Below are 20,054 nucleotides of genomic sequence, written 5' to 3'. Positions count from 1 at the left end.
GAGCACCAATAAATTCATTTAGTAGTCAACCTAAACGTAGTGTGTTTTGAACACTCAGAACTGTACTATTACCACAAGTTACACACATGTACAAAGAAGCTGAGAGGACAACTACTAATCAAATTTACTCATACTATCTCTAAGAATTAGGTAATCGAAGATGAGTCAGCTAAGTAAATAAAATACAAATGTATCAGGAATGTACTGAGCATTGGTTCAGTGTTCCGGCCCAGAAATAATAAACTGAAATTAAATACGATTTATAATTGTATGCCTTGAGCATAAATTTTCTCAAATACGTGACTAACGGAGTTTTGAGCCATTTGTTTACCGATTTCATGACAAATAAGTAACTGCGAGAGCAAAACTGAAAAAGTTCTGTTAACTTTGTTCCAGTAACATATTGAAAGATAAAATGTATATATCCCCATTTCATTGTGACCCACCCTTAGATATTAAATGAACAGAGTCTGAGGCACTCTTTTTGTTTGTTCTACAGGACAAACCAGATAATGCCAGCCTGGTAGCTTCGTGAAAACATGGAGTGACTTGGACACAACTTACAGTGACCCCTCCCCTTTCCCCATGTAATTTAGAGTGAACGCGAAGGACGCACACCATAGCAACTTCCCCTCCTCTACCCTTGTGAATGGAAGTGTAGAACGCCAGCCAAAACGGCTAAAACCACGTGTGTAAAAATGAAATTGTCATGATTTGTGAAATTTTCTTTCAGTTTTAGAAAAGACTTCTAAGACATAATTATCTGTTTATGTACCATAAATAACTGTGTTATTTTGTTTGAATTTGTGTATGTAAAAATGTATTTAATGGATTTAAGATTTTCATAATTTTACATATACACTCCTGGAAATGGAAAAAAGAACACATTGACACCGGTGTGTCAGACCCACCATACTTGCTCCGGACACTGCGAGAGGGCTGTACAAGCAATGATCACACGCACGGCACAGCGGACACACCAGGAACCGCGGTGTTGGCCGTCGAATGGCGCTAGCTGCGCAGCATTTGTGCACCGCCGCCGTCAGTGTCAGCCAGTTTGCCGTGGCATACGGAGCTCCAACGCAGTCTTTAACACTGGTAGCATGCCGCGACAGCGTGGACGTGAACCGTATGTGCAGTTGACGGACTTTGAGCGAGGGCGTATAGTGGGCATGCGGGAGGCCGGGTGGACGTACCGCCGAATTGCTCAACACGTGGGGCGTGAGGTCTCCACAGTACATCGATGTTGTCGCCAGTGGTCGGCGGAAGGTGCACGTGCCCGTCGACCTGGGACTGGACCGCAGCGACGCACGGATGCACGCCAGGACCGTAGGATCCTACGCAGTGCCGTAGGGGACCGCACCGCCACTTCCCAGCAAATTAGGGACACTGTTGCTCCTGGGGTATCGGCGAGGACCATTCGCAACCGTCTCCATGAATCTGGGCTACGGTCCCGCACACCGTTAGGCCGTCTTCCGCTCACGCCCCAACATCGTGCAACCCGCCTCCAGTGGTGTCGCGACAGGCGTGAATGGAGGGACGAATGGAGACGTGTCGTCTTCAGCGATGAGGGTCGCTTCTGCCTTGGTGCCAATGATTGTCGTATGCGTGTTTGGCGCCGTGCAGGTGAGCGCCACAATCAGGACTGCATACGACCGAGGCACACAGGGCCAACACCCGGCATCATGGTGTGGGGAGCGATCTCGTACACTGGCCGCACACCACTGGTGATCGTCGAGGGGACACTGAATAGTTCACGGTACATCCAAACCGTCATCGAACCCATCGTTCTACCATTCCTAGACCGGCAAGGGAACTTGCTGTTCCAACAGGACAATGCACGTCCACATGTATCCGGTGCCACCCAACGTGCTCTAGAACGTGTAAGTCAACTACCCTGGCCAGCAAGATCTCCGGATCTGTCCCCCATTGAGCATGTTTGGGACTGGATGAAGCGTCGTCTCACGCGGTCTGCACGTCCAGCACGAACGCTGGTCCAACTGAGGCGCCAGGTGGAAATGGCATGGCAAGCCGTTCCACAGGACTACATCCAGCATCTCTACGATCGTCTCCATGGGAGAATAGCAGCGTGCATTGCTGCGAAAGGTGGATATACACTGTACTAGTGCCGACATTGTGCATGCTCTGTTGCCTGTGTCTATGTGCCTGTGGTTCTGTCAGTGTGATCATGTGATGTATCTGACCCCAGGAATGTGTCAATAAAGTTTCCGCTTCCTGGGACAATGAATTCACGGTGTTCTTATTTCAATTTCCAGGAGTGTATTTAAGTGCTTGTTTGTTTAAGGCAATATGTATGCCAAAGTGTTTAATTGATTTTGCTTAAATTTTGAGTGATAATGTTGCTTAAAAAGCAGTGAACATGCCAGCAATTTAAATAATTGAAGTAGGTAATAAGTTTTCTTTTAATATTTCTATATGTTTACATTTAAATTTTAATTTTTCGTAGGGATGTTAAGCTGTACTCTTGCTTCCCTTTTTGTAATTAATTTTTTTTCCATTTACATTAAAAAAAATTAAGTAGAGGGTGATGTAGGGAAGCAGCCTACTCACGCCGTAATAAAATTCACATCAGTCTTTCCATTGTGTGCCAGCCTAGTCTGCTGTAACTAGCTGTGACACCATAAATGTTGTGCAATGCTTTAAAAATCAAGTAAATAACCTGAAACGGTTCTAGCATGTCAGGAGTAATACTAACTCAATATGTGTTGAATATCAGTTCAATAACTTTAACCATTTTCGAAATATGGATGTTTTTCTGTAAAAATCATTGGCGCAACAGAAAAGAGCTAGAAACTTAAAAATTTGTATTTAGATTCCTTTTTCATAATGATTTAGTAGAAACAGTATTCTGGATCTCACAAATTAAAATTTTAGTTGAAATTCCTGATTTTCTAGTTTTTGTCTTAAAAATTAAGGAAGCAAGATTGATTAAGTAGGCGAATAAATAAAGCTAGTATGTTTAAATGTAAGTAGAAGGGAGATCCGCTATGATCATAAAGATGAGAGAAGTTTCAACTGAATAACTATAAAACTACAGTGATAGCGTATCTCCAAAGGGCAAGTTCAGAGCTCGTGTACTACGTGTAGTGTAATTAAATTCATTCTCTCGCCCAAAATATTTGACTTAGCCACGTCAGACTTTTATTATGATTCCTTACCTGTATGCTGATTGCACATTTAAATTGAGACCTTCATAGACCATCAGCAAAGGAAGCAATGATTTATTCGATAACTTAAAGTGGTGCATTACTAGCCCAGCGGTTAGGTCGAGAGAGCGGATTTGATCAGGCGTTCCCTTAGCCGTCCGCACTGCGGCTTTATAAATAAGAACGCTGCGTGAGAAAGCAAGGCCCCAGTTCTCTCCAGACGCTGATTAGCGCACCATCTGTGCCGGGAGTCGTGTCGTGATTGTATCATTGCTATAAACAACCTCGGATGCCATAATAAGTTGCTCGGGATATGCGTAACCATGAAATCGATTTCGAGTGAAGTGTTAATTCGGGGATGACTTTAATGATCTATCTTCAGTTTGCGTATGTCGTATTTTCATGTGCCGCCGCAGGACAGACGTTCTACCATTATTTAGCATGGCGTTTGATGAACATTATCATCAAATTATGGCGAGCATTCACTTAAACATTTATTTTGAACAGTTATAGTTGCACCAGCGCATTAGACTCTGAACTGCTCTGGTAGTTGGATTGTATGGATCCTTTTTGGTCTGTGGCTTTCAGAATATAGTGAATATTTTAGAGAGAATGGTTTTTGATTATGAATCCCAGACAATCTCCTAATTCCTCAGAGCTATAAGCTGTAGCTATAAGTTTATTTCTCAGATGAAGTGGGCACTAGGAATTCTAATTACAGGCTTCACGTTTTGCTAATCACTTTCTGGTTGCCAATATTGTAGTTAGAGAGCCAGTGTTAAGAACGGCAAACAACAGCATAAATAATAATAGGAACATTTAACTCCAATTAATTCCACTTGCCGCCCCACATATGTTGCATCGCCCGCATCTCGTGGTCGTGCGGTAGCGTTCTCGCTTCCCACGCCCGGGATCCCGGGTTCGATTCTTGGCGGGGTCAGGGATTTTCTCTGCCTCGTGATGGCTGGGTGTTGTGTGCTGTCCTTATGTTAAGTAGTTCTAAGTTCTAGGGGACTTATGACCACAGCAGTAGAGTCCCATAGTGCTCAGAGCCATTTGAACCATTTTTTTTAATGGTGCATCGCCCGGGAAAAACAAAGCATTTGTATTAACAATTATTCTACCTGCCGCCCCACAGTATCATTAGGACATCTAAATAAATGTCGGATAACCTAAATTGTATGACTTTTGCTTGGAGTTATGTTTGTCTATTTGTTCTAAACGCATACTGATCTATGCCTAGAAAGGGAGAATGCTTTTTTATTATTAAGTGAGTTTTGGCAGGAGTGAATAGGCTTTTATCTATGCAATTGTTTAAGATTTGTGAGTGGAGATTGTCAGCGAAGTGTGAATGGCACCGGGTTCGCTGGCTGGCGGAGACACTGTTTTCATGTCCAGTTGGAGATGCAGAGCAGGAATTGTAGTTAGTCAGAGGTCTATGGTATGCTAAAGTACTAGCACTGTGCTTAATATCGACGAGTATGAGGTGAATTTTATAATATTATATAAAAAAAATTTTGGTCTTCTAATACGCGAGTCTGGAGATGTCTGTAGAAAAGGGATCAGGCTCTTAACAGAAATACTGACGCATTTCTGCCAACGGGAAAAGACTCTTGAATTAGCTGAACTGTTCTGAAAGCGACTTGAGTCGACTGAGGGTTCCCTGATGTAAAATGGTCATTTTGTACCATACAGGAAAATGAATTCTATCTTTACTACAAGGACAAGGCACGTGTAGAAGTATTGTTATCATTGATCTGTGTTTAAGTGTATAATATTAAATGCCCTATCCTCAGTGAGAGGGGTGTGTATGTCGGTAAAAGTATCTGCTTATTGTTTGCGTAATTTAGTACTTTTAATTGTTCAACGAATATGACTCTCTCTGGAAAAAGGAATTGTTATATTCTATTGAGCTGGGTTGTGTGTGGGGGCGTAAATGCTTGTACAAAATTATTGTAACAGGATGGGTTGCCTATAAGTTGAATAAGTTCTGTGAAAGCGTTTGTTGAAGGAATGAGCATGTGGATGACATGACTCATCTATGACTGCATCATTAGGACATCTACATAAATGCCGGATAACCTAAATAGACGTATTTTTTACTGTATGTATGACTTTCTAACATTCTGCGTGGTGTCTGTTTGTTCTAAGTCGTGTCTCCCTACCCCTTTAGCGCAACGACGCTCTGAGCGTGTTTTTTAGGGAATTGACTAGTTTGAACCTGGGACCTGTTGCTGGTAAGGAGACGCCAGACCACACATGACATGTAGAGTTCAGAAGAGTTCAGTGAGACTAGCGATGATACAATAAAATACTTAATTATTTCAGCGTCAGCTCCACTGCACTCCCTGTAAAAGAATCTTAATAGTAACTAAATTTAGTGGAAGGGGTTCAAGGCTTTCCTATTTTTAATTAGCTGGTAAAATAACGTCGAAAAAGCAGTTAAGTTTACCATTGGAAATTTTATTCTACTTACAAAACTTTGTTTATAAATTGCACTGTTGATAAAAGGAAATATTTTAATACAGGATGATAAAAACCAACTGCGTTCAACAAAAAATGTGAACGAATTTTCCCCGAATGGGTTTCCAAGTTCTACAATGGATCGAAGGATGACCTATGCCATATCACATCTATAATCTAGATTTAAGTTAAGTTTCATAAAAGAGAAAACTATCAAAATGGTCTACAATGACCCTAAATTATCTTTAATTACTTATTTAACTTGTCGTAAATTACAGTGGCTGATGTGGCTTCTCAATAATTATATAACAGAAAAATCACCACGTTTCAGATTTTAACTTCTAATAGCAAGTGTGAATAGCACGAAGTTTAACTGACGATCGACACTAGTACTACGTAAAAAGGGGGTGTAACAGATGAGACTTCTGCAGTTCTGAGTGAAGCCTTATGCGCTCGTATGCGGCATCGCGTGCATTCATTACCTTGTCGGTGTTTAGGCAGCTTCAGGGGGCGGCGGGCAGCACAGCTTTGCACACCTCGCCGTCTCGGAATCAACTCTCTCCTAACTTCTCCTTACTACAATTTACCGAAGTTGGTTTAAAAAAAGCTATCTGGCTGTGTTTTCAACTCACCAATCACAGTCACAATGTTAACCTTAAGCTCTGCCTACAAAATTCCGTCTATCCAAAGTGAAACGTTACACTTTTCGAGGTGGGGCAATGTTTTTAACGTTTGCAACGTAACAGAAACGCGAAAAAGTCTCACACTAAAACTTGCAGCTGGTGTGGCCCTTTTAGTGTTATCGTAAGATGTATAGTGTTCTTCTGGAGGGCTCTATCTGTTAACATGGGCTGGGGGGGGGGGGGGGGGGTTTGGTGCTCAGCTGGCAACGTGGGTGTCTGTCCTTTATCGTAGGGCCTCCTAGCCTACACGATTCTGCTCTCGGCTTCTGTTCTCGTTTCTCCCCTCGGAACTGCGTCTGTTTCACGGTGGGAAGTTATGACATGCATTTAGGCGTTCTTGTGTTAGTCTGCGGTATTCCATTTGCTCACTCGTTGATTGTATTACTTTGGTTAATTTAATGTCAGGATTTATTTGGAGCTATGTGACATACTGCCGGATTTGCTTATCATGTCAGAGTTTTCATGGAAGGTGTTGGAATTGCCTGACACCTTACAACTTCTGCTTGGAATTATGTTAGTCTATTTGTTCCAAATGCATACTCATCTATGCTTAGAGAGGGAGAATGCCATTTTATTATTAAGTGAGTTTCGGTAGGAGTGAATAGGCTTTTACATATGCGAGTCTTTAAGATTTGTGAGTGGAAATTGTCAGTGAAGCGTGCATGATGTCGGGTTCGCTGGCTGGGGGAGACACTGTTTACACATGCAGTTGGAGATGCAGGCGAGGATCGAAATCTGCGCTATTCAGGAACCCATTTGTGCACTGTATGTCGTTAGACAATAGCTGGTGAGCAGGTACAGAGGGAGCCCACTTCAGCATGCTGGTCCTGGGGCTGAGTGGATGGCTGTTTAGATGGACAGATATGTGGCTTTGACAAGCCACCACCGGCGCTCGGACGCTCGCTTTGTAAGGTGCAATGGGATTAGTTTGAGCATTTAGTACCTGTTTTGGTGGTTATTGGATTAAGAACTGTACTATTGAAGGTCATGTCTTCAGCGGAAACGCTGCGTAATTGAGTAAGAGTGTTTACGTATTTGAAGACATGTTTTGTGATTCGTGATGTTAAGTTGATGGCGCATTTTAGCTACCACTGTAAGAAATAGCTGTCTGCTGCTGAAAGAAAGAAAGCGGTAACCTTGCCCCCAGACATGATTGATGAGTTATTAGATAAGAGCAAGTGATATCTGTGGAATGATGCTATGTTTTCGGATATGGGAGTCTCTAAATGGTGGCGCGAATGAATGTGTATGTAGAATGAATGAAGTGTAATGCATGAGCGAAGGAGTGAGACATTAGAACAGAGAGGACGAGAGAATTCGTGTTTTTCCTCGTTGTTCAATGAAATGTGATGATGATTACAGTACACAAACCAGCATTGGCGACGTCTTCACAGGCACGCTGGTCGGGTATTCATTATTAGGGAAAGCGACTGAGGCGTTCGCTGATAAAAGTTGTATAATGTCTAGAGAAGGTGAATTTGTATGCTACCTTGAGAGGGTGTAGCTTGAGGACACAGATAATTGGACGAGATTTTTTTATGTGGAAATATACATAATCTATAGATAGTGATATTCATCGCTAGTGACAGCAGTTAAGAGCGGAAAAAGAAGTCCAAATCGAGCGCTTGCAGAATGTTGCGGCAATGGTAATAATATGTAATTCAAGTTGGAGGTGGTAAATGTGGACAAGGTTGTAATATTGGTGTGAGTGTAGTATGTGCTTCATGGTCTGTATAAAAGTTTGACTCTTTAATTGCGTTTGGTATTTCAGGGTGCGTGTAAAATTTATTTCAGTGCGAGAAAGATGAGTTAATTAGTCTTTAGATAGAGGCTACGTTTGTAATTCGAAAAGAAGGGATGAGAATGGTAAATTGATTTATGGACATGATTTTTGGGGTGATATATAAGCGCTGGGATAGGATTGAGGACGTTTGCGTATGTTGATGGTGGGATGGGTGTGAGGTTATGTGAGGTGGGAGGAGTAAATTACACTCCTGGAAATTGAAATAAGAACACCGTGAATTCATTGTCCCAGGAAGGGGAAACTTTATTGACACATTCCTGGGGTCAGATACATCACATGATCACACTGACAGAACCACAGGCACATAGACACAGGCAACAGAGCATGCACAATGTCGGCACTAGTACAGTGTATATCCACCTTTCGCAGCAATGCAGGCTGCTATTCTCCCATGGAGACGATCGTAGAGATGCTGGATGTAGTCCTGTGGAACGGCTTGCCACGCCATTTCCACCTGGCGCCTCAGTTGGACCAGCGTTCGTGCTGGACGTGCAGACCGCGTGAGACGACGCTTCATCCAGTCCCAAACATGCTCAATGGGGGACAGATCTGGAGATCTTGCTGGCCAGGGTAGTTGACTTACACCTTCTAGAGCACGTTGGGTGGCACGGGATACATGCGGACGTGCATTGTCCTGTTGGAACAGCAAGTTCCCTTGCCGGTCTAGGAATGGTAGAACGATGGGTTCGATGACGGTTTGGATGTACCGTGCACTATTCAGTGTCCCCTCGACGATCACCAGTGGTGTACGGCCAGTGTAGGAGATCGCTCCCCACACCATGATGCCGGGTGTTGGTCCTGTGTGCCTCGGTCGTATGCAGTCCTGATTGTGGCGCTCACCTGCACGGCGCCAAACACGCATACGACCATCATTGGCACCAAGGCAGAAGCGACTCTCATCGCTGAAGACGACACGTCTCCATTCGTCCCTCCATTCACGCCTGTCGCGACACCACTGGAGGCGGGCTGCACGATGTTGGGGCGTGAGCGGAAGACGGCCTAACGGTGTGCGGGACCGAAGCCCAGCTTCATGGAGACGGTTGCGAATGGTCCTCGCCGATACCCCAGGAGCAACAGTGTCCCTAATTTGCTGGGAAGTGGCGGTGCGGTCCCCTACGGCACTGCGTAGGATCCTACGGTCTTGGCGTGCATCCGTGCGTCGCTGCGGTCCGGTCCCAGGTCGACGGGCACGTGCACCTTCCGCCGACCACTGGCGACAACATCGATGTACTGTGGAGACCTCACGCCCCACGTGTTGACCAATTCGGCGGTACGTCCACCCGGCCTCCCGCATGCCCACTATACGCCCTCGCTCAAAGTCCGTCAACTGCACATACGGTTCACGTCCACGCTGTCGCGGCATGCTACCAGTGTTAAAGACTGCGATGGAGCTCCGTATGCCACGGCAAACTGGCTGACACTGACGGCGGCGGTGCACAAATGCTGCGCAGCTAGCGCCATTCGACGGCCAACACCGCGGTTCCTGGTGTGTCCGCTGTGCCGTGCGTGTGATCATTGCTTGTACAGCCCTCTCGCAGTGTCCGGAGCAAGTATGGTGGGTCTGACACACCGGTGTCAATGTGTTCTTTTTTCCATTTCCAGGAGTGTATATCTCATTTTGAAAAAATGTTGCAGAGCAGGGATGTGTAGTTATGTTTAGGTAAAGGGCCGTGTAATGTTGTCAGGAGCAATGCGCATGTGCTATTCTGTCATAGGAGGTAAAGACATGGAATTATAGAATTATGCTAGGTTGATATAAAGTTGACTTTCATCCGTGTTTGGTGGTCGCGGCTTGGGGTTGTGACGGATCGCGGTCCTGGACGGACGTTGTGTGTGCTTTGACAGCTGACGAGCGCGTCGACCGCGCCAACTCACGCTTGCGGAAGCCGAGCAGGGGCTGTGTGCGGTCCGAAATCAGATGGATGCGTGACTACACGATCCTGTGGGCAGCGTTCAGTGGGGGGTACCTGCGCACCTCTGCTGAGTTGTTTTGCGAGCTGATCTGCAGGCTCTGTTATGTGTTATTTGGACAGTTTATGAGTACTGAGCGTATCTACACATCAGTGTGAAGAATTATTTAGTAGCAGTTTGCAGTTGTGTGTACTGTAATTATGAGTTGGGTGCATGTCTGTGCAACATGGCCCAGGGCACATCTGGGTGGGTGTTTTGTGATAGTGTGATAGATACTCTGTATGGTTAAATAAGTTGTTTGAAAAAATAGAGTGCTGTCAATCATTACACGCTCCTGCAGCGCAGACCAGAGTGATTGGTTTAGCGTCACCATCTCGGTTGCAGGTGAGTAGTAAGTGTTTTCGCGGCAGCGTTATTCTTGTGGGTCAACGAGCTAGGGACTATTCTGAGATTGGACGTGAAGGCAGGTCCAGACCTGTGACGCCGGCGGTATACAAGAGAAGAACAACGCAGCTTTCACATGTGTCAGAGGAGTGCCCTTTCTGGTCGGCTGTCACGAGGGCGCTGAAGCTCAACTTGGCTGGAGGCTTTGGACCCCCCCCCCCCCTCCCACCAACCGCACACACGTGTGGCCCGCCTTGGAAGGTAATCTTCGGCGCATCGGTGATAAGAATTTCTGCAGTGTTAGGCGCTAATGCGAGGTCATGTTTGTGGGAGGTCGAGCAGAGACTTTTGATCGGTTTGGCAGCTGGGGGCAGGGTATTGGGTGAGGGTGTCTGGGCGCGTCTGTTGCACTATTTTGCAAGCATGTTTGTGTATTGTGCTGTGCGTTATTTGGAGAGTTTAAGAGTACAGAACTCGTCTGCTGATATTGTGCACTGCATTATTTAAGAGCAGTTTACTATCGTGTTTGTGGGCTGTGTCACATGACCACAGGCAGATCAGTGCGGGTGTTTTGCGGCTGTGTGACAAATATACTCCATACCTAAATAAAAGGGCTCGAAATAAATAGAGTGCAGTCCTTCCTTACTTCCCCGAGCAGCACAGCGCACTCTGAGTGGTTTTTGCGCAATTTTAAAGCAGAGGATCTTGGTTTATGTCAAGAAAAATATGAAAGAGTAGTGTGGTGGTGGGACTGAGACCTAATGGACAACACGCTGTTAGCCAACTGCGCTTAGGTAATGATCTGATGTAAGGGGGAGGGGGAGTGTCCTGTGTCGATGGTTTTGTGTACTAAGTCAGCTGGACCGTGGATGAGTGGCGAATACGGAGGGCGGTGGTGATGTCTATCTCTAGTTGTTTAAATGGGCAGGTGTATGATTTTGAAAAGTTGATGATTAGCGAGTAGGGTATTTTAGATGGATTATTATTTAGAGAATTTTTGGGTTCTATGGGTGTGAATTTTTCGAATTATTTAGGTGTGCTTCACATGTCTGTAGGCTGTGTAGTGACTTTTTTGACGGTTTTAATTAGCAAGCGAGTGTGTAGAGCCTTATACATGGGTTATACACTCCTCCCTCCTTCCATCAGGCTAGTACAGACTGAGTCCTTTTACCACCTGCCTCCTAGGAAGTGGTGGTGATGGTACGCTTCGTTTTCAGCAGTTTTCTTACGTTGCTAGCGAAGACGCAAGTGAGGTTTGTTTACTGGCAGATTTCACACTTGGCGCCTGATCCTAGGAGGAAGCGGTGGTCGAGTGGATGAGGTTAGTACAAGTGTTCTTTCTTTCCGCGCAATTTTCTTAGGTTCATAGCGAAAGCGCAAGTGACCTTTCTTTACTGACAGAATTCAAACTCGGGGAGAGTTCCTAGGTGGAGGTGGCGGTCTGGCTCTCGAAATGTAGTTGAAAGTAGGTAGGTGAACACCTTTGCATGCATATATGAAATTCTAAATTGAATTATTTAATAAGATTAAAATTGAAATGGAATTAAGTACTTAGGTAATTGATAGTATAGATGCGCGATATGGGTGTTAGCATTTTTACAGAAGACTATGTCCGTCACATATATGGAGGGGGCGATCGAGGGTGTGTGACGTAAGCGGTCAGACATCCGGGGGGCCGGACGCGCAGCGCGTGTCCATTTATAACGCGCGCGAGAGAGAGTCAACTAACTTATCGAGGGGTCTCGTGGCGACCAAATGGGCTCTTGTACAGTCATGGCTGATTCAACTGTTGAGCAAACTTTGGCGCCAAAAGTGTAGCACAGCGTTCTTGGTCGCACAAAGACACGTGGTGGATGGCAAACGGTCTTCATCGTCAAGTTTGAACGTATCCAGGAAAACAACTTTGGCGCCAAAAGTGTGGCAGGGCATTCTTTGCCCACCGTATGGTGAACCGATTGGCCGACCGTTGTGTGATTCCGCTTCCAGGCAAACAATTTTGGCGGTAAATGTGCGGAGGCGACGAATACACGTGGTGAACGGACAACAGACAGTTGTGACATCAACCTCGGCAAGTTCCAGCGTGTCCAGCGAAAACATGTTCACGACGTGGGAGCGATCGCCGGTCCCGCGGCTAGTGCGGCCCGGGCCCAGCGCGCCGCCAGTGCAGCGCGCGAGCAGCCGCCTCAAGTGACCGCCATCGGCAACGTCCTGCGTGCTGGCGGCGGGGCCAGTGGGTGGCGACGATGTGAAGTATTTAGTTGGAGCGCGGACGTCGTGGCGACTGCACTGGGTGTTGCTGCAATCTCGAAGAAGTATACTGATTGAGTTGGAGGACAATTGATGACCGTACTTCTTGAAATAAAGACTTCAGCCCATTTCCTCCAGCAAAATGAGAGGACGTGACATAGGTTACTATATGTGCATTTTATTATTTGACGCGATTTTGTTAGGTTAGCAGTGAAAAAGATAAGTGATCGGGATTTGAACTTGTGATGGATTTATTTTATGGATGTAACGCTAACGGCTTTCTCGCCGTGAAAATCGGACATCATGAATAAATAATAATAATAAATGTTAATAAATAATAAAAAATTGAAGTACAGTTTTCGAGACATTATTGTGTTGCAATTTGAATTTGACACAATTTTCTAGTGGAGGTAGACCAATAATAATAGTAAATGATGAATGATAATGAATAACAATCAGTACCAATTAAGAGAAGTACAGTTTTGCAGCCATTATCGTGCTGGAATTTGAATTTGACTCGAATTTTCTAGTAGAGGTAGACCAATAATAATAATAAATAACAATAATAATAAATAATAACGAATAATAATAAAGAAAATAAGGTTTTGCAGGCATTATCTTGTTGGAATTTGAATTTGGCGCCAATTTTTTTCTGTAGGGTTAGGGTAGTGGACGTAGCCAAATTGACTAATTTTCCCGCCGAAACTCTAAATTGCCGCCATTTTTTCTGCTGGTTAGGTTAGTGGACATAGCACAATTGGCCTATTTTCCTCCCAACAGCCGCCATCTTGGATGTCTTCATGCGCTTTTGTCAAGTCTGCATGTCGCCATCTTGGATGACGTCATCGCCACCATCTTGAATAAATTTGACAACAATGCAGAGTGACGTCACGGGATCGTTGTTCCACTACTGGAAGAGCTCTCCAACCAGTTCGTGATTTTACGAACTAACCCACCAATTGTGCAGAATTTGGCACGACATCTCTCAGGTGGAGATGATCCAACAACTCAATCCAACAACAGCAACGTGAATTACTGTTTCCATAGTTTCCATAAGGGCCAACGCGTTACTGTCCTTCTCTTGAATAAATAATTTTTCTGAAGTAACAATCATTTATAGGTACATATACATTACACCTAATCTGTTCCGTTCCATTCGGATAATTCCTTCATGGTGCTCTGTTGTTTTGTGTGTGTGTCTGTGTGTGTGTGTGTGTGTGTGTGTGTGTGTGTGACGTAGAGAGTACACTGCTTATATTAGTCTCAGATTACTCACGCATAGGCTAATGGAAAAGCCAAAACTAGACACATAAACCAGAAAATAGTAACCTCTTTATATATGAATGTAAACATCAGTGAATAGTGTCAAACTGTTTATTTTAGGGATGATCGTAGCAACTGAGCTAGAGCATGCTGAAAAGTAATGCCTCCAACTTTATATATGAAAACCCTTAAAGCTTTTTAAATGAAACAAACATTATTAACATTCTGTACCATTATTCCTCAAGCCTATAATTTAGCAATCCTCTGCCGCTTACTGGCTCTGTATTTTAGCGGGTGACATGGCCGTATGTAGCGTACCTACACTGCGGGGCCAAAGAAACTGGCACACCTGACTAATATCCTGCTATCACGGAGAAGTACCGCAATATCATGTGCTGTGGACTCGACTAATGTCTGAAGTAGTGCTGGAGGGAACTGACACCATGAATCCTGCAGCGATGTCCACAAATTCATAAGAGTACGATCTCTTCTGAACAGCAGATAGCAAGGCATCCCTGATAAACTGAATAATGTTCATGTCTGGGAGTCTGGTGGCCATCGGAAGAGTTTAAGCTCAGAAAAGAGTTCCAGGAGACACTCTGTAGCAATTCTGGACGCGTGGGTTGTCGCATTGTCTTGCTGGATTTGCCCAAGTCCGTCGGTATGCACAATAGATATGAATGGATCAAGTGATCAGACAGGATGCTTGGTGCCACCTGTCAGAGTCGTATCTAAACGTATCAGGGGTCCCCTATCACTCCAACTGCAAACGCTCCACATCTTTACAGAGCCTCCACTAGCTTGAACAGTGCCCTGCTGACATGCAGGGCCCATGGATTCATGAGGTTGTGTCCATACTGATACATGACCGTCTGCTTGATAGAATTTGAAACAAGACTCGTCCGACGATGCCACATGTTACCAGTCATCAACAGTTCAACGTCGGTTCTGAGGGGCCCAGCCGAGGCGCAAAGCTTTGTGTTGGGCAGTCATCGAGGGTACTCGAGTACGCCTTCGGCACCGAATGCCCATATCGAAAATGTTTTGTCGAATGGTTCGCAAGCTGACACTTTTTGATGGCCCAGAATTTAAATCTGCAGCTATTTGCTGAAGGGTTGCACTTCTGTCACGATGAATGATCCTCTTCAGTCGTAGTTGGTCCCTTTCTTGCTGGATCTTCCTCCGACCGCAGCGATGTAGGATATTTGATGTTTAACCGGATTCCTGATATTCACGGTACACATGTGAAATGCTCGTACGGGAAAATCTCCACTTCATAACTACCTCGGAGATGCTATGTCTGAATGCTCGTGTGCCATCTATAACAACACGTTCAATCTCGCTTAAATCTTGATAACTGGTCTAATAACTGCACCAGACACTTGTTGTCTTGTACAGGCGTTACCGAAAGCAGCACCGTATTCTGATTGCTGTCATTTCTCTATATTTGAATGCGTATGGCTATACCAGTTTCTTTGGTGTTCAGAGTATTTCTATGAGTGAGAAACTGCGTACTGTAATCGAGTTTCGAACTCTAAGTGTTCGGCCACACATGGAGCACCTTCTCTTTCAGCATGACAACCAAGACCATATTACACTGCTTGTATATAATGCTCTACTGATTTATTTTGCCTTTTGTTTTACGTAATGTTACATAATTGAGCTTCTGTACATGTGTTTGATTGAATCGATAACACACAATTATATACTCCTTCCTGTGTAAAAGCTTTGATGTCTTTTAGAGTGTAGGAAATGTAATCTTCGAGCAAATTATAAGTTTTGTCTTTGTCATATAATCTCTTTGGTTATGTTTAAAATTAAATAGTTTATTTAAATAATTTTGTGTAGAACCACCAATATATGCACATGTTCTGTTTTATTTAAAATGTTTGTTTGCTGTTATGTAAACTGCTGATCTTCACTTAGGGTTGGCCGGCCGCGGTGGTCTAGTGGTTCTGGCGCTGCAGTCCGGAACCGCGGGACTGCTACGGTCGCAGGTTCGAATCCTGCCTCGGGCATGGGTGTGTGTGATGTCCTTAGGTTAGTTAGGTTTAAGTAGTTCTAAGTTCTAGGGGACTTACGACCTAAGATGTTGAGTCCCATAGTGCTCAGAGCCATTTGAACCATTTCACTTAGGGTTCTTAGTTATTTTGTATGTGAAAGGTGTTGTGGTTCCCCTTGGGAAGGGAACTGTGTATCGTGCGCAAATTGTGGTGGCCCTAGGTGGAAAAGGTGGAACTAAGAGTCAGTCGGGGACGAGCTACCAAACTGTCAACTGCCCATGTAAAAGTTGTATATTGTGCTGGTGCTGAGAGAGGCTTTCCGTGCCTCTGTCCACTGCCTCAGATGGATGGATAATGAGCTGGAACTATTCTGAATTTGATATCTATCATCGCTACCAAGAAATGACAGAGTCCAGCAATTCTACCTGCAAATCCACCTACCAACATGCAATCGCCACCACATTGTGCAATCAGTGTAATGGAACACTGTAGTAATGTACAGTGAAGGATCAGCTCATTGGATGTGTTAGTGTGCTTAAATGTAAGGTAATTTATAACTGAATTTATGTACATACCTTGAACTTTTTTCCTTATTATAACACCTTTCAGTTTCCTCTCTGTTGGAACTAAAGTGATTACCGAGTGTCCTTCATTGAAAGCATATTAAAATTAATATTGCAATATAGTGTGCTAAATTTAATATTGTTTGTAGAAAGGATCTTACAAATATCTCAAATTTGAGTTTCACTGTAGAAAAAGTTCATAACTGCAACTGTTGAGAGTTATATGTTCATACTTGCTAAGTACTTGTTTCTCTAGTGTATTGAAAGTGTGTTTAGTTTGCTCTGCTGTAGTGGTCAAGATTAAGGGGCCCCCTCCATTGAAAGTAGCTCAAATGCACAAAGTTAATGATAGAACGTTTTAATTACTCTTCAAGTAAAATTCTGTACAATATTGGGTACCTCTTGTGTGTTAAATGTGCATATTAATGTTGTAACAGGATCCATAGTTTGTCTATTGTGCTCATGCTACATAACAATTAATAGAAAGACAACTATTTATGAAAACTTCTTTATTCAAAAGACATTGAGAAGTAATCTTTTAGTGAATTCCATTTAACTTTCATTCTAAATAGAAAAGAGACTTAACCTTTGACCAGTTCATAATTTTGCAGTGAACTACATTTACAATTTTATGTCAGCTAGGAAAATGTTTGAAAAGTAATACTGAACCTATGTCTAATTTGTGATTCTACAGTGTATATTAATAGTAATGTTATAAAGACCTTTCTGTTTGAATAAGCCATCAAAGTAATAGTGTGTATTGTTATCTGTTATGTTTATGCAGATAATTTGTTCTACTCTCTCAACTCCAGACTTGATGTTAACATATGCAGGTGTCAGAGTTCATTGGACTCGCATGTAGCAAAATATAGGTTGTGTTTGGCCGTAAAATTTACTCACACCTACTTCCTTCAACAAGAATGTTAATCATTCTCTTGCCTAATTAGGCTGGCGACAGTTTTCTTTAGTCCTTAAACAGTGTATCTAGGTAAAATATTGTTTATTACTGTCTACATATTTATGTATTTCTGACTTTCACTTCTGATAATCCACCTCCGTTAGGTATATTACGGTCAACACAACTAAAATTCCTCTTAGAGGGTAACACTGCTCTGCTTCTTCATACTATAAGTACCTGAATAAGAATAATTTCTTTATATGAAGTGCCTCCTACTTTAAGGTTATGGTATAGCAGTGGCAGACAAAAGTGTTATACATGGCGGCGTGACAGGACTATTTGTTCTGTTGGTGCATTGTACGTAATATACCAAATTTGGTATTACATTGCACAATCTGAGTAAACCCAGCTGCACTGTTATACGCTGTGACATCTCTAGTAAATATACACCTTGGATCCACTGTCTCCATACAGCAGCAACTTGACCTCATACGATTTTCATCTGTTAACAAAACTTAAACAATGCTTTCGAGGACATTGCTTTGATAGTGACAAAGTGGTAAAGACAGAGGTGATGCTCTGGCTCTGTCAACAGATTCAATCCTTCTACAGTGACGGTATCAAGGAACTGGTCTCTCATTGGCAGAAATGTGTTCATCTTCACGGTGACTCTATTGAGAAATAAATATGTAGACATGAAAATTAAGGATACAGAATGTTAATAACGTTTGTTTTACCTTAAAAGCTGTAAGAATTTTCTCATAAAATATTTTGAGGTACTGAAAGCTATAAAAGTAAAGTCTAAATTGTAATTTAAGAACATAATTTAGTGCAAGATATTATGGAAACGATTTTGTAATTTATGTTTTGGGTAATTTACAAAGTACAAGTCCATTTAAATTTGCCATTAATATATGCGTGTAAACTAACGAAGGTTGGAAAATTATACATAAGAAAAGTAAATACAATACCCATTTCAGATGTCACATAATGATTCTGATACTGAGGTTTTAGTGAGAGAATGGTGAAAAACTAGTAAGCGTTAAACTGTTTCATTTTAGTATTTTGTGTTTCTTTGTGTGTGTGTGTGTGTGTGTGTGTGTGTGTGTGTGTCAGTGGGTGGGTGGGTGGGTGGGTAGGTTGGTGGTTGGATAGGTGGTTGGATGGGTCGTTGAGTTGGTAGATGGGTGGATGCGTAGGTGGTTATGGGAGGGTGTGTGTGTTGGGGGGCGGGGTATCAGCAAGGAAACGTTTCGAGAAGACTTAAAAGAAAATTTAAAGTTTGTTGAAAGTCGCTAAGTACCTTCTTTCTCAAATACTGTATGAATATAGCGTAGTTTGTGGTTTCTCGAGATACATACATAGTTGCCACCTTTAGTAGTTGATTTATTATGTTAAGCCTTTCACGGAAGGCTATACATTAATGAGTGCATTATGACAGCAAGCATTTTAAATTCAGTCTGTAATTATAACAAGCACTGAAAATCAAGTTTTTTTTGCAACTGAAAGTTTTGACGTATCAACTGGTACTGGGTGACCGTTTAGTAACATAAATATTATAGTTTTTATTCCCTTATCGGTAGATGAGAAACCAGATTTCGGAGCGCAAGTTTCGTAAGGTTAAATTGCTTACGATTTTGTCATTTTATTATTCAACATGGGTCGTCCTGAAGTTGTACTTAGATATTCTGTTGTAAACAGGTTAGTTAACACCCAGAAAATTGTTCGAATTTATTTCAGTTTGGTACATCGTTCGTCACTGGCGACAAATTGTGTATTTTTAATAGCAAGGAATTGTTCATTTTTTTCAATAGTTCATGTATGTCGCTCACCGAGTTATTTATTATAACTGGTTGTTTAATAAAGAATAAACACATCTGTGTAAAAACAAAGTCAAATTTCCCGAGTTTTTTTAATGTCTTATTGCAACGTATTCCCACATTCTATCGCACGCTGTTTGCTTCCAGTTTTGAACCAATGCAAGAAAACGTATTATCAAGCTTGTAGGTGAAGATCCTATAATGTCGTAATTGCCAAGTGATTAATTGTAACCTTGCAAGTTTTTGGTAACTGATCTTAAGAAACATATTGAAAGTGGTTGGAGGGATGTTTCAATGTTAATGAGGATATCAGTGAACTATCGACAGACACTGAAAGAGGTCTATTCTTGAAAGTATTAAACATAAATTCATTTAAAATATCACTGGTTTGACGAGATATGGATAACCAGAGTAGTGAAACGGATGTCGGGACAGATTGTTTCTGTGTGTGCTGCAATCTGTAACAGCATATGTCCCAGTGCCGCAGCGTTGTAAAGTTTCAGTGCCCATGGAACAGATGCTCCCTTATCTTAATGGTTCGCGTCTTCCACAGAAGCCGTCTAGGCAACTGCTCCTTTGGGAACGACCAAGTTCTCTCCTTCTTGGACATGTTTCTATGTGTGCATACTGGTGCTTACTCCAGGACTTTCTCAACAGTATACAGGTAGTTACAATGTATGCTCCCGCAATATACTGCAGCGTTTTCGTGTGACCCATATAATTGCACTGCGTGATAAAGCGAGAAACAGATATAACAAAAGGACGCACACAAAAGTCTGTCCACCACTAAACTGAACATTCCATGTCACTATAATGATGAGATTCATCAGGGTAACTGGTCTGATGGG

The sequence above is a fragment of the Schistocerca cancellata genome, chromosome 1, assembly GCF_023864275.1.
Source record: "Schistocerca cancellata isolate TAMUIC-IGC-003103 chromosome 1, iqSchCanc2.1, whole genome shotgun sequence".
Lineage (NCBI taxonomy): Eukaryota > Metazoa > Arthropoda > Insecta > Orthoptera > Acrididae > Schistocerca > Schistocerca cancellata.
The sequence above is the reverse complement of the archived record's forward strand: the minus strand, read 5'-3'. Positions refer to the sequence as shown.